Source organism: Cornus florida, unplaced genomic scaffold (assembly GCF_030987335.1).
Source record: "Cornus florida cultivar Cherokee Brave unplaced genomic scaffold, ASM3098733v1 CherokeeBrave_3.0.0_Hap2_Chr10, whole genome shotgun sequence".
NCBI classification, from domain to species: Eukaryota; Viridiplantae; Streptophyta; class Magnoliopsida; order Cornales; family Cornaceae; genus Cornus; species Cornus florida.
In genome coordinates, this window is record NW_026775580.1 from 21,714,421 (window position 1) to 21,726,028 (window position 11,608).

Sequence of the window (11,608 nt, forward strand, 5' to 3'; positions counted from 1 at the left end):
CTCATAGCATTGGTCTTAGAAACCGGATAGTACTTCTTCAAGAGCTCTTGTTGCATTTCTGCCCAAGAAGTGATTAAAAAAGGCCTAAGATTGCTAACCAATACTTTGCCTTGTCTTTTAAGGTGAATGGAAAAAGTTTGAGTCTTAAGACCTCTTCCGGCATGTCCGTATATTTTACGGTGGAACATACTTCTAGAAATTCATCCAAATGCTTGTAAGGTTCTTCACTTGGAAGTCCATGATATTTAGGAAGCATTTGAATGGTTTGTGGCTTAATTTCATAGTGATGTGCTCTAAATGGTGGCAATTGAATGCATGTGGGTGCATTGTATTCATTAGGCACATAGTGATCTCTTAAAGCAAGTGGAGGATTAGCAATTTGAGGTGCAATATGGGCACCTTGATTTTGATTTCCTTGAATGATGGGACGTTGTGGAGCATACATTGGCCTTGGCATTCCAAATAGAACTTGGCCTTGTTGTTGTTGTGGTTGGTGAATGAATGGCATAGGCATATCTAATGGTGCTTGAATGTTCTCATGATGCACATTTGGATGGAGGATACCTTGTTGGTCTATGTGACCAAGGTCCTCTACATGCTCTTCATTATGGCCTTCCATTGATGTAATGGATTAGGTAGAACTAGAACTTCCTCTTCCCCTAGGATTTCTAACTACGGATTCAAGATGCAAATCAAGAGGGACAAGAGTTGGTCTTAGTGATCTATGACCATGCATGCACAATGTAAAAACACAGAAACACAATGAATGAACAAACACTTCGACTTCACAACAATTCAATGAAACTTCCTCCACAAACACTTAACCCATACTCTTATGCTTTAACAACAATGATGCAAAGAACAATTAAGAATGCCTCCACACGGGCTCACGATTTATCTAAGAATTTAAAAGCAAGCCTCCACGCGGGCCGACGATTTAACTAAGGGATTGAGTAAGAAAAAGCTCACAAAGGTCCTTTAGCACTTCAACTCCAAATTTATAGCTTAGGTTAGCAATTTTTTTTTTATAAATTTTTAGCATTTTTCCTTGCTTGCTTAGCTACTTTGCTTGAATGCTCATTTGCTTACTTTCTAGCTCAATGTTCCTTGTCAAAGATGAACAAACACAATAAGTAATCAAAAGAAAAATAAAAACAAAGTAAATACACGATCAAAAGAGTACTAATTCCTAATGAATTCCACAAATACGACGTTGCCTAATCCCCGGCAATGGCGCCAAAAACTTGGTGGTTTGAGATCTGTCGTTGCGCTACACCACAAGGTTAGAAAGTGTGCATTAAGGCGTTGGCCAAGTTTTACATTTATAAAAGCCACTACAATCTTCACTAAAAATATAGTTAGGGCGAGTAGGGATCGTCCCAAGGGATTGGAGTCGAATTTGGTTGTGGAATCACTATTAGGGTTAGTAGGTCGAGTGATCAAACAAATAGTTGGTTGGTTGATTAAACTAGAAAGCAAATTAAACTAAATAATTGAATGCAATAAAGAGTAAGTAAGAGAGAGAAATCTTGGGGTTTAGAGGTCACCACCAAATAATACTTTTTTACACCTTTAACAAGTGACTAATGAGGGAAATGTGTGTTGTAATATTGATGTGTGTGTGTGTTTGGTTAATTCAACTAGCAAGGATGACCAATTAAGTATATATTGTCTAAGCAACATGTGAAAAACACAATATATCTAACAATTAAGTATATATTGTCTAAATAACATGTGAAAAGCACGATATATCTAGCAAGTCATTAATCCTTTCATTAAGCTCACAAGCCAAATACTTCACAAGATTAGAGACATATGCTACTTGCATTCAAAAGTATGGAACATCAAACAACAAGCATGGATTATGACGACCCTAGATTTTTCAACCCAGTGTGTCCTGTGATGAACCAAAAGAATGACCCGATAACAGATCCGAAATGCGAAAACGAAGGAAACTACGTGGCCACTAGAGATGTACGTTATCCCTAAGGCATCAAAATGACTCCCCATGGCATGATTAAATTGCATTATATGCTATTGTGTGATGATATGAACATACACGCAAGTGTAAAATGGTATCTTAAACATGCTACAATGGCCCATGGCCTTATTACAACTCATTTACAACATTTGACTTGTCAGACCTCCAAGTTAGAAAAATTACATTTCATAGACAAATCATGAACATGCTAACACTTGCATGTAAACAAGGAGCTTTTTAAAGAAGCTCAACTTAGCAAATCACCCAAACAATTGCAATCTCCAATCTTGTATCATGTACCTGAAACATGCCCCAGTATCGTAGGGGTGAGTAACATAAAGCTACTCGTAGGAAATGAGCATGCATCGACCTATGTTTTACAAGTGTACATGATTTAATCATTGTGGTTCATTCCACCTAACATCTATGTCAAAGGTGAGACTCAGGGAACATCCTAGCTACCTAAGATCATTTCTAGCATAAAACACATCTTTTATGTAATTTCAACAACACAAGAGCATGCTACACATAGCAACAAGATATAACATGCTTACACAAAGCAACTAGTTAGAAACATGCTTACACAAAGCTACCAGATAGAAACATGCTTACACAAAGCAACTAGATATAGATTCTCAAAGTTATCAACTTGAAATCTAAATGCTAAATTAACTAAATATAGCAATTTAGTATGGATGTACTTAACAATATCAAATCGCTAATAGCCAAAACCACAGTCACAATATAAACATGATTGATAACTTGGAATTGAATGCGAAAACAAATAGTGGAAGACTTGGACATCACGTCTCGAACTAAACCAAGAACAAATTGGTTATTCCGGGCATTAACCCGTTGGGAAGACCACCCTAGTGCGCACTATCTCAATTGGGGAGAACTCATACCTCCCGCACTAAAGCCGAACTTTAGCCATATCATAGTAACAATGTCCCAAGACTCCAAAATAATCAAATAAGTTCACAACTTATACGTAATTTATATAATGCACTAAGTCACCTTCCATTCACAAGTAGATTGTATCCACACAACACATGCTCTAAATCCACAACTACTATAGGATGACAATGTCGAATCTTCAAAGTGCGATTCGTTACACGCTATAACAATATAATCCAATATTGAAAACATAAACTCATAAATTCATTGTAAGTCAAAAGTCATGCTTTAAACATACTATCAATTTCAAATACATGAGTTAATCAATAATACGATAGAAACAGAATTTAATCTATAAACTAATTAAATTCCCTAGGTTTCAAATCTCAATCAAATGGCCTCCAATCAATATATGATAAACAATATAGCATGGTCATTACACACATCACATCAAAACTCGATTAGGCCATAAGAACAATAAAGTGAAATTTAATTAAATCATGATAATCAAATCCCTAACTTCTAAAACAACATCAAATGGTTCCAAATTAACATATGCTAGAACATAAGTCATAGTTATCACAAATATCAAGTTAAACACTTAATTAGGCCAATGGAACCCTTAATTAGATTTTAATTAATCATTTTAATTAAAATCTTTAAATTTTCATACTTGTCCAAATGCTCTCAAATTAAAGTATATTAAACAACATGTCAAGACATAATTTAAAAGCATATCACAAGTCAATTTCATGCAAGGTACGGCCATGGGATTTAATCTTTCACAAAAGATAAATATTAAATAAAATATACAATTTTTTATTCAATCAATACCAATTTAATATATGTTAACAAACATATTAAAACATGATTTCTAGCATGCCACAATTCAAATCAAAGTTATATATTATCATAAATTTTAAATCTTATACAAAGAAATAAAAATTATTAACTTTCTAAATTTGATACAAGACATACATATAAGTTGTATAATCATGAGAAACACTCAATACAACACATATAAATCCTAAAACATTTCCTACCTCAATTGGAATGAAAATCCCAATTACCACCGAAATGAAATCGCCCTAAATTTTTGGTCCGCAAGATAGATATTTCAGCTTGTTACCTTCAACTTGGGAAATTCATACAAAATTCAATTCTAATCCAAATTAAATGAATCCAAAGCTCAATGAAAGCTTAAACAATGTAATTGGATAATATCAATTTAGTTTAACAAAATATTTTCCCAATTGAAACAGTTTTGACCCACAACTTTGAAACAAATTCTGCCCAGAAAATACATTTTCAGCCTGTAGCTTCCAACTTTGAAAATTCATGAAAAATTCATTTCACATCCAAATTAGGCAAACCTAATTTATTTTGGAAGTAAACATATGAGAATGTAAAGCTGGAAATTTAAGCCATGATCCAATGTCAAAAGGTTAGTGAAATAAATCATCTAAAAATATGTTTTCGAGCTGCAATAAAAACATGGATAGCAGATAGTCTCGGATTTTAAAAAAAATTTAGAAATACTCTAAAATCGTGAAAAAATTCTGAGTAGTGTAAAATCTATGGTGAAAGTTCCAGTAAAATTTTCAAGGTAATTTAAGAACCACAGCTCCATATAAAAATTTGTTTCCGGACTGGATAAGAAAAGATTTAAATTTCCAGCAACTAGTTTGCAACTTCAAAAATTCATAACTAATTCATTTTAAATCCAAATTACATGAAACCAAAACTAAATGGAAGCTAATTGATTATATTTTCATGTTATATATTTAGTTTAATAAGATTTATTTCAAGTTAAAATAGTTTAAGGGCAGAATATAAGTCCTTCTCTTCTATGCATGTAAAACACTCAATAATGGCATAAAAATACTTCAAAATAATAGATCAATACCTCACTAGAGAATTGAATCCCTAGACACCAAAGTAAAACTAGGAGTTAGGCTAGATCCTTCAAGGGTTTTGAAGAGGAGGATGAGGGGAACAAAAAGTATTCTAAGCTTTATGGTCTAAAGTAAGTGGAAGGGCCTCAAAGATCAAGGTCAATGCCTAAAGCTTCAAGCTTCATTCATGGAGGCTAGGGTTTTGTGGTGAGGAAGAAAGAGATGAAGTGTGAAAATGTGTGAGTGGAGGAAATAGAAATCCTCCACTCACTATGTGATCCTACACCATGGTCAACACACACATCTATGGTCAATTGCACAAAAACCCTCCTTTAAAACCATAATCCCAAAGTGGCCCAAAGATTTTTGCAAGACTAAATTATGAACCTACACTTGTCACCAATCCATGGCTCCTTCCTAGGCTTAATCCCACACTTACACTTGTCAACCATCCAAGCCAACAAGTGCACCAATCCTAGGCCAACAAGTGGGTGAATTCTCACCTTCCAAATGTCATCATCCAATGCATCAAAGTGTTTCCATACAAATGTCAACAAGTGGACCAATGAGAGTGTGACACTTGTCACATTTTTTAAAAAATTACAAAAAGGTCCTTTTTGAAAATATCTTCCAAATTTAATTGCAAGATGGTCCCCAAGATGAAAAATAATTACTTTATTTAATTACACTAAAACTCCACAAGTTAAGAAGAATTACACTGAAGTATGCATTAATGGCTCTTTATGAAGGAAGTAATCAATCAACATGATTTTCTAGAAAAGTAAAAATACCACTATCATGGAAATCAAATATCATGAATGCATGCAAAACCGGAATCAAATCCGAGCACAAAAAGTGAGGTTGTGAAAGGAAAAAGGATAAACGAGAAAAAGATAAAATGTGAACAGTGTTCGAAAAAATAAAATATGGAAATGACACAATCCCCAAAGGAAGTTGTCGATCCAAGGAAAATAGTCTCGGAAATCATTTCAGAGCACTCGAGATGACATCAAGTGATGAAAAAACGAACCCAAAAAAAAAAAAAACAATGGAGAAAAATTATCTGTGAAAATCCGGGTTATTACATGGATTGTCCTCCCATCTAACAACTATGCTACCACTACACTACAATTAAGCTAATGACATGAAATTAAACTAATTAAGCTAAGGAAGAGGCACAATCCATCAAGAAATGAGCATGAAGCATCAAGAAAATTACAAGAGCTTTCCATTAAGCACAATGTTTTGACAATCTCTAGATCTATGACATTAATACACATAGACATGCATCAATAACACAAGAAATAGAGACAAACACATGAACATCTATTCTAGCATATATAGACATATGGATAGAATAAAATGATCAATTGGAAGCATTAAACCACATAAATCATTGAATAAACAAGATCTATATATATAAAAGTGCCAAAACATATATTACAACACTAATCCCTCAATAATTTACAAAATCAAGATGTAGAAAGCATACTTGGGGCTAACTCTAGCCCCAAGAGGATGTCTAGCCACTCATGGTAGTGCTTCTCCAACCCTTAAGGGCAAACTCCAAGGAAGAAAACTACTCCTTGATTGATGAAGAGCTTCCAAGCTTGTGTCTCTAGCCTTCTCCTCATTTCTTCCTCCCTAAGAATAGCCTCTATTGTGATAAATCAATTTAAGTGTCTCTTAGCATCTCTCCTCAAAAAGTGTATCATATTCTATATATAGGTAGGTCAAGTGACACACAAAATGAGCTGGGGTCATGCACAAAATATTACCCAATGATTAGATAAGGATAACTTTCAATGAGTTGGAAATTTAACTTTTTCACACTGGAGGAAGTTCGATTGATCGAACCTTAGACTTGGATCGATCGAACATGGCTGAGATCTATCGAACTGAAGTTGGATTGATCCTCAATGGTGGCGCTTTTTGGATAAAAACAAATCTGAGATATTTCGAAGATATTTTTGGGAAAAGGACAAAAGTGGTTGGTAGGGTGGTACAACTAGATAAGATCAATCATTTTGATAAGGACAAGGTAGTTTGATCGATCGAAGAATGATGTTGGATCGATCAAACTTTTGAGATCTCTGAAAATGTCATCATGGCTCTGATCCATCTTGAAGTGCTGAGATCGGTCATGTTGGATCAAACCTTGATCTGAGATCGATCGAAGATGTTTAATTTCACCTTTTTCTTCCTTTTGCTTCCACTTGGCTCCTTTCTTTGATTCATCCCAGAATTGCTTCATTTCTGCTCTTATTTGGCTGAGTTAGCTTATTTTCGGGATAAGTGCCTGAAAATGGAAATAACACGAAATCAATCTAAGACGGTAAAGTAAGATAGATAAGGGTACTAGAATGCCTAAGCTTAAGGGGTTTAAATACGCACTTTCAGCGCTTATCAGCAACTTTACCTTTTTTTTTTTTTTTTTTTTCAGTTTTAAGAAAATCAAGTTTTCAAATCATTGATTTTTCCTTTGAAATAGAGTCCCTAAGGCATGAATTTATTCATGAACATAAATTGACAGTTTTTTATTTTATTTATAATGGTTGTGCAATGTCTAAATCCCATAACTTTCTAGCTAACACATTCAGCAAGCGTTAGGCCAACGACTCCCAAGCCAAATGGTTTTAGGGCGCTAAGTGTCAAGACACTCCAAATGGCTTAATAACTCGAGTTAGTTAGGCTACAAACTTTAAACAAACCATCAAAACATTTTTTTTTTATAAAAATAATGACTGTGCAATGTTGATAAGTGCTCAAATGTTGCATATTTTAGCACCTAAGCTAGGGTATTTTAGTCCATTCATCTATCTTACTTTCCCGTTTTAGTTTTGATTCTTGTTTTTGTCTATTTCAGGTCAATAAGGTTCAAATGGGCTAAAAAAAGCCTATTAAGCCCTTTTTAGAGTCAAGAAGAAAATCTGAAAAAAGTTAGAAAAACTGCACTAGAGCATTGGTGATCGATCGCAGCTTTAGGGCGATCGATCGGAGTACATGCGATCCATCACAGCCACTTCAGCAAAAGGATAAGACTGCCACCTCATCATTCGTTCAAAGTGGTGATCCATCGCAGAAATTGGCGATCCATCGCAGTGCTACGTTAGCACCAGCTAAGCACATAAGGTTGTCAATTGTCAAGATAAGAGTGCCACGTCATCCACTATCGATCGCCGAAGTTGGCGATCCATTGCAAAAGTTAGCAGTAGATCGCCATCCTGCTGACAATGAGCTGTTTAATTCCCAAACTCGCCCGATCTTCACTTACCTCCTGGTTGCGAGATTGAACTAATTAGAAGGTCATTTTCTAACTTGTTTACTACTCCAAGGAGCTTGTTTTTAAATCAAATTGAACCATTTGTTAGAGGTTAGCCAGTTTTACAATCAAATCAATTTTTAGACATAGTTTTTCTCTCTAGAAATTAGGATTCTTGAGCAAGAAAAGAGGAAGATCTTCATCAGCCCTAGGGTTTCTATCAAGAAGACTAAGAGGAAAAAGATGGAGCTAAGCTTGAAGATAGCCCTTGAGGGTTGCAAGATCACATCCACGAGTGGCTAAATCATCCTCTTAGGGCTTAGAAAAGCCCTATGCTTATACTCTAAACCCTAGACCTTTGACATTTTTGGGGATTCTATGTTGTAATAAATGTTTTAACCTTGTGATTATATAGATCTTGACTTTATCTATGATTTGTATGGTTCAATTCTTCCAATTAATTCTCTAGTTTATTTGCATGTCTATGTGTGATTAAATTGAGGGTTATATCTCTACACTAGTTTCTCTAGATTTGGTGAATGTCTATGTGTGATTAAATTAAGAATCTAGTGATGGTTATGCATGATTATTATAATTGGATACTCTTGTGAATTGATTTGATGGATTATGCTCATGCTTAATGAATTGTTCTACACCTTTAGTTAATTAGTTTAATTTCCTTGTCTTAGTGTAATTATATTTCAATTCCTAGATTAGGTAGACAATCCATGTTTGAATTTGATAATCCATGTTTTTTGTTGCAAGATGTATATTTCTCTAGATTGATGTGTGCTACAATTGTGGGTTTATTGAATGGTTCATACCTTAACTTGATGAGTTGTACTACATCCTAGTTTAAGTAAACAATTCATGCTTGTTTTTGTCACCCATACTCATTGTTTCAATTGGTAGCACACACTTTGGTTACAACATTGAATTCCCTCAAATTGCTAAAGGCTAGATGTTTAGAGGAAGAGCTTAATGTTGTGATTCCTATGCCTTAAGACTTCTCTCTTATTCTTTATACCCTACTTTATTTAGCTTGCTTCTTTTTGCATTGTTTAATTTAGTTAATCATAACTTAATCAAACCCAACCAAACCACTCTTTTGATCACTTGACCTACTAATTCGAATTTATTTCCAAATATCCTTACAATCTCTTGGGACGATCCCTTTACATTTTATACTATATAGTATAAGTGTCTAATGGTTTTATAAATTTTTTAATGTGGTGGCCACTTGACGCACTTCTAAATTGACATATTTTTGTGCACGCACTTGGACCAACACCACGTTTTTTTGGTGCCATTGCCAGGGATTGTCAACGGACGTATTTGGAATCAAAATAGGAATTAGTACTCTTTTGATCCCTTGTCTTTACTTTTATTTTTGTTTTCTCACTTGTTACTTTTGCAATTAGGTACTTGAAGGCAAGGAAAGCACGCATTGGACTTTGAAGCAAGCATTGAATCTTGAAAATGCTATTATTGCTTGGGAACTTTGTGAGCGTATCTTGAACTCATTTACCCTAATTGTACTTTGGTCCTTGTTGAGGCCTTGTTAATATTGTTAAAGCATCGGTCCTTGTCGCGGTCACTTATTGTAAATGCTGAAAGCATGGGAGTATGGGAACATTGTATGTGGAGGTTGATTGATTGTTGTTGTGGAGGAGAAGTTACTGATATTTGTTGTTATTGTTGGTGTGTTGACTTGTTTTATGCATGCATAGTCGAAGGTCACTTAATCCACCTCTTATTTCTTTGAATTTAAATCTTGAATCCACCATTTATAATCCAAGGGGTAGAGGTAGTTCTAGTCAAATTCTTCCGATTTTTTATCACTCCATTACATCAATGGAAGATCACATTGAAGACCTTGGCCATGTAGACCAACAAAGCAATTGTCATCCAAATGTTGGGCCACAACCCAACAATGTGTAAATTCCTTTGGGAACGCCAAGGCCACCTTTTGTTTCGCACCCACCAATTGGCCAAATTCCTTTTGGAATGCCACGGCCAATCTTTGTGCCACCTCTTCCCATAGGTTAAGTTCCTTTTAGGGCATAAGTAGAGCAATAAGTTCCCAATTCCCCAATGGTTTTGAAAGACCATTATATGCCCAATGAGTATAATGCCCCGACATTTATCCGGCTTCAAAATTTTAGGGCGCATTACTATGAGATCAAACCTATCACTATTCAAATGTGTCCGAATTTCTATGGGTTAAGCAATGAAGAACCCTATAAACATTTGGATGAGTTTCTTGAGGTATGCTTCACAGTGAAATACACGGATATACCGGAGGAAGTTCTTAGATTGAAGCTTTTTCCTTTCACTCTTAAGGATAAAACCAAATATTGGTTCGCTAACTTAAGGCCTAATACCACAACATCTTGGACGGAAATGCAACAAGAATTCTTAAGGAAGTATTACCCCGCTTCTTGAACCAATGCCATGCGAACTTCTATTCATGAATTTTCATAAGGGGATGGAGAGTTTCTACATAATGCGTGGGAAAGATTGAACGATTTGCTTAGGAAGTGTCCATATCATGACATTCCAAAATGGCAATTAATACAATATTTCTATGAAAGCTTATCCGAAACCCATAAGGGTATGGTAGATGCTTCGTGTGGAGGATCATATTTGGACAAGCATGAGGATGACATATGGTAATTATTTGAGAACATGAGTTAAAACTCTATGCATAAATCGCTATCTTCTCACCAATCCCGAAATTCTAATTTAGGAGGGAAGAAGAACTCGAACTTATGTCAAGTAGAGAGTTCCAATGACATTGTTGTCGAAGTTAAAACCTTGACTCAAATGTTTGATTAATTCTTGATGAATCAAAACTCGGCCAATCAAGCATCTTCCTCTCCTCGTAATCCTCAAGAGATGTGCATGACAAGTTCTAATGTGCTTCATAATATTTTCAATTGTCCTCATAGACATGTTCAAAGTGAGCAACATGAATAAGTGAATGCCGCTTTCACTGATCAAGGGAACAATCCATACTTAAATCATTATAATCCGGGTTGGAGAAATCACCTGAACTTTTCTTGGAAAAACCAAGGAGATAGTGCGAACCCTCCTCAAAATCAAGGTTACCAAGCTAAGTATGTTCCCCCTCATTTGCAAAATCAAAATTCTCAAGGGTATCGTCCGTATTACTCTCTTTTTAATGTGAACCAATCATCTAATCTTCAAGCGTCTAACTCTCATTCCTATTCTCAAGTTCCTCCTAGGAACTCCGCTTTTGAAGAAAAAGTCTTGTTGGCTTTGGGAAGCTTGGATGCTAATACCCTATTGCTTCATTCCCATTCTTAATCCATTGTAAAGCTAGAAACCCAAATAGGGCAAATAGCTAGTACTTTGAATGCTAAGGAGAATGGGAAATTGCTTTTTCACCCCGAGGCCAAACCTCAATATATGGTGAAAGCAACTCCCCCATCGGGATGCCCCACACATGAACAAGTGAATTCTATCACCACTTTGAGAAGTGGAAGAGTGATTGACAACAAAGTTGAGGCACCTAATGAAAAGAGTGAACCAGTGCAACCAAGTGTTGAC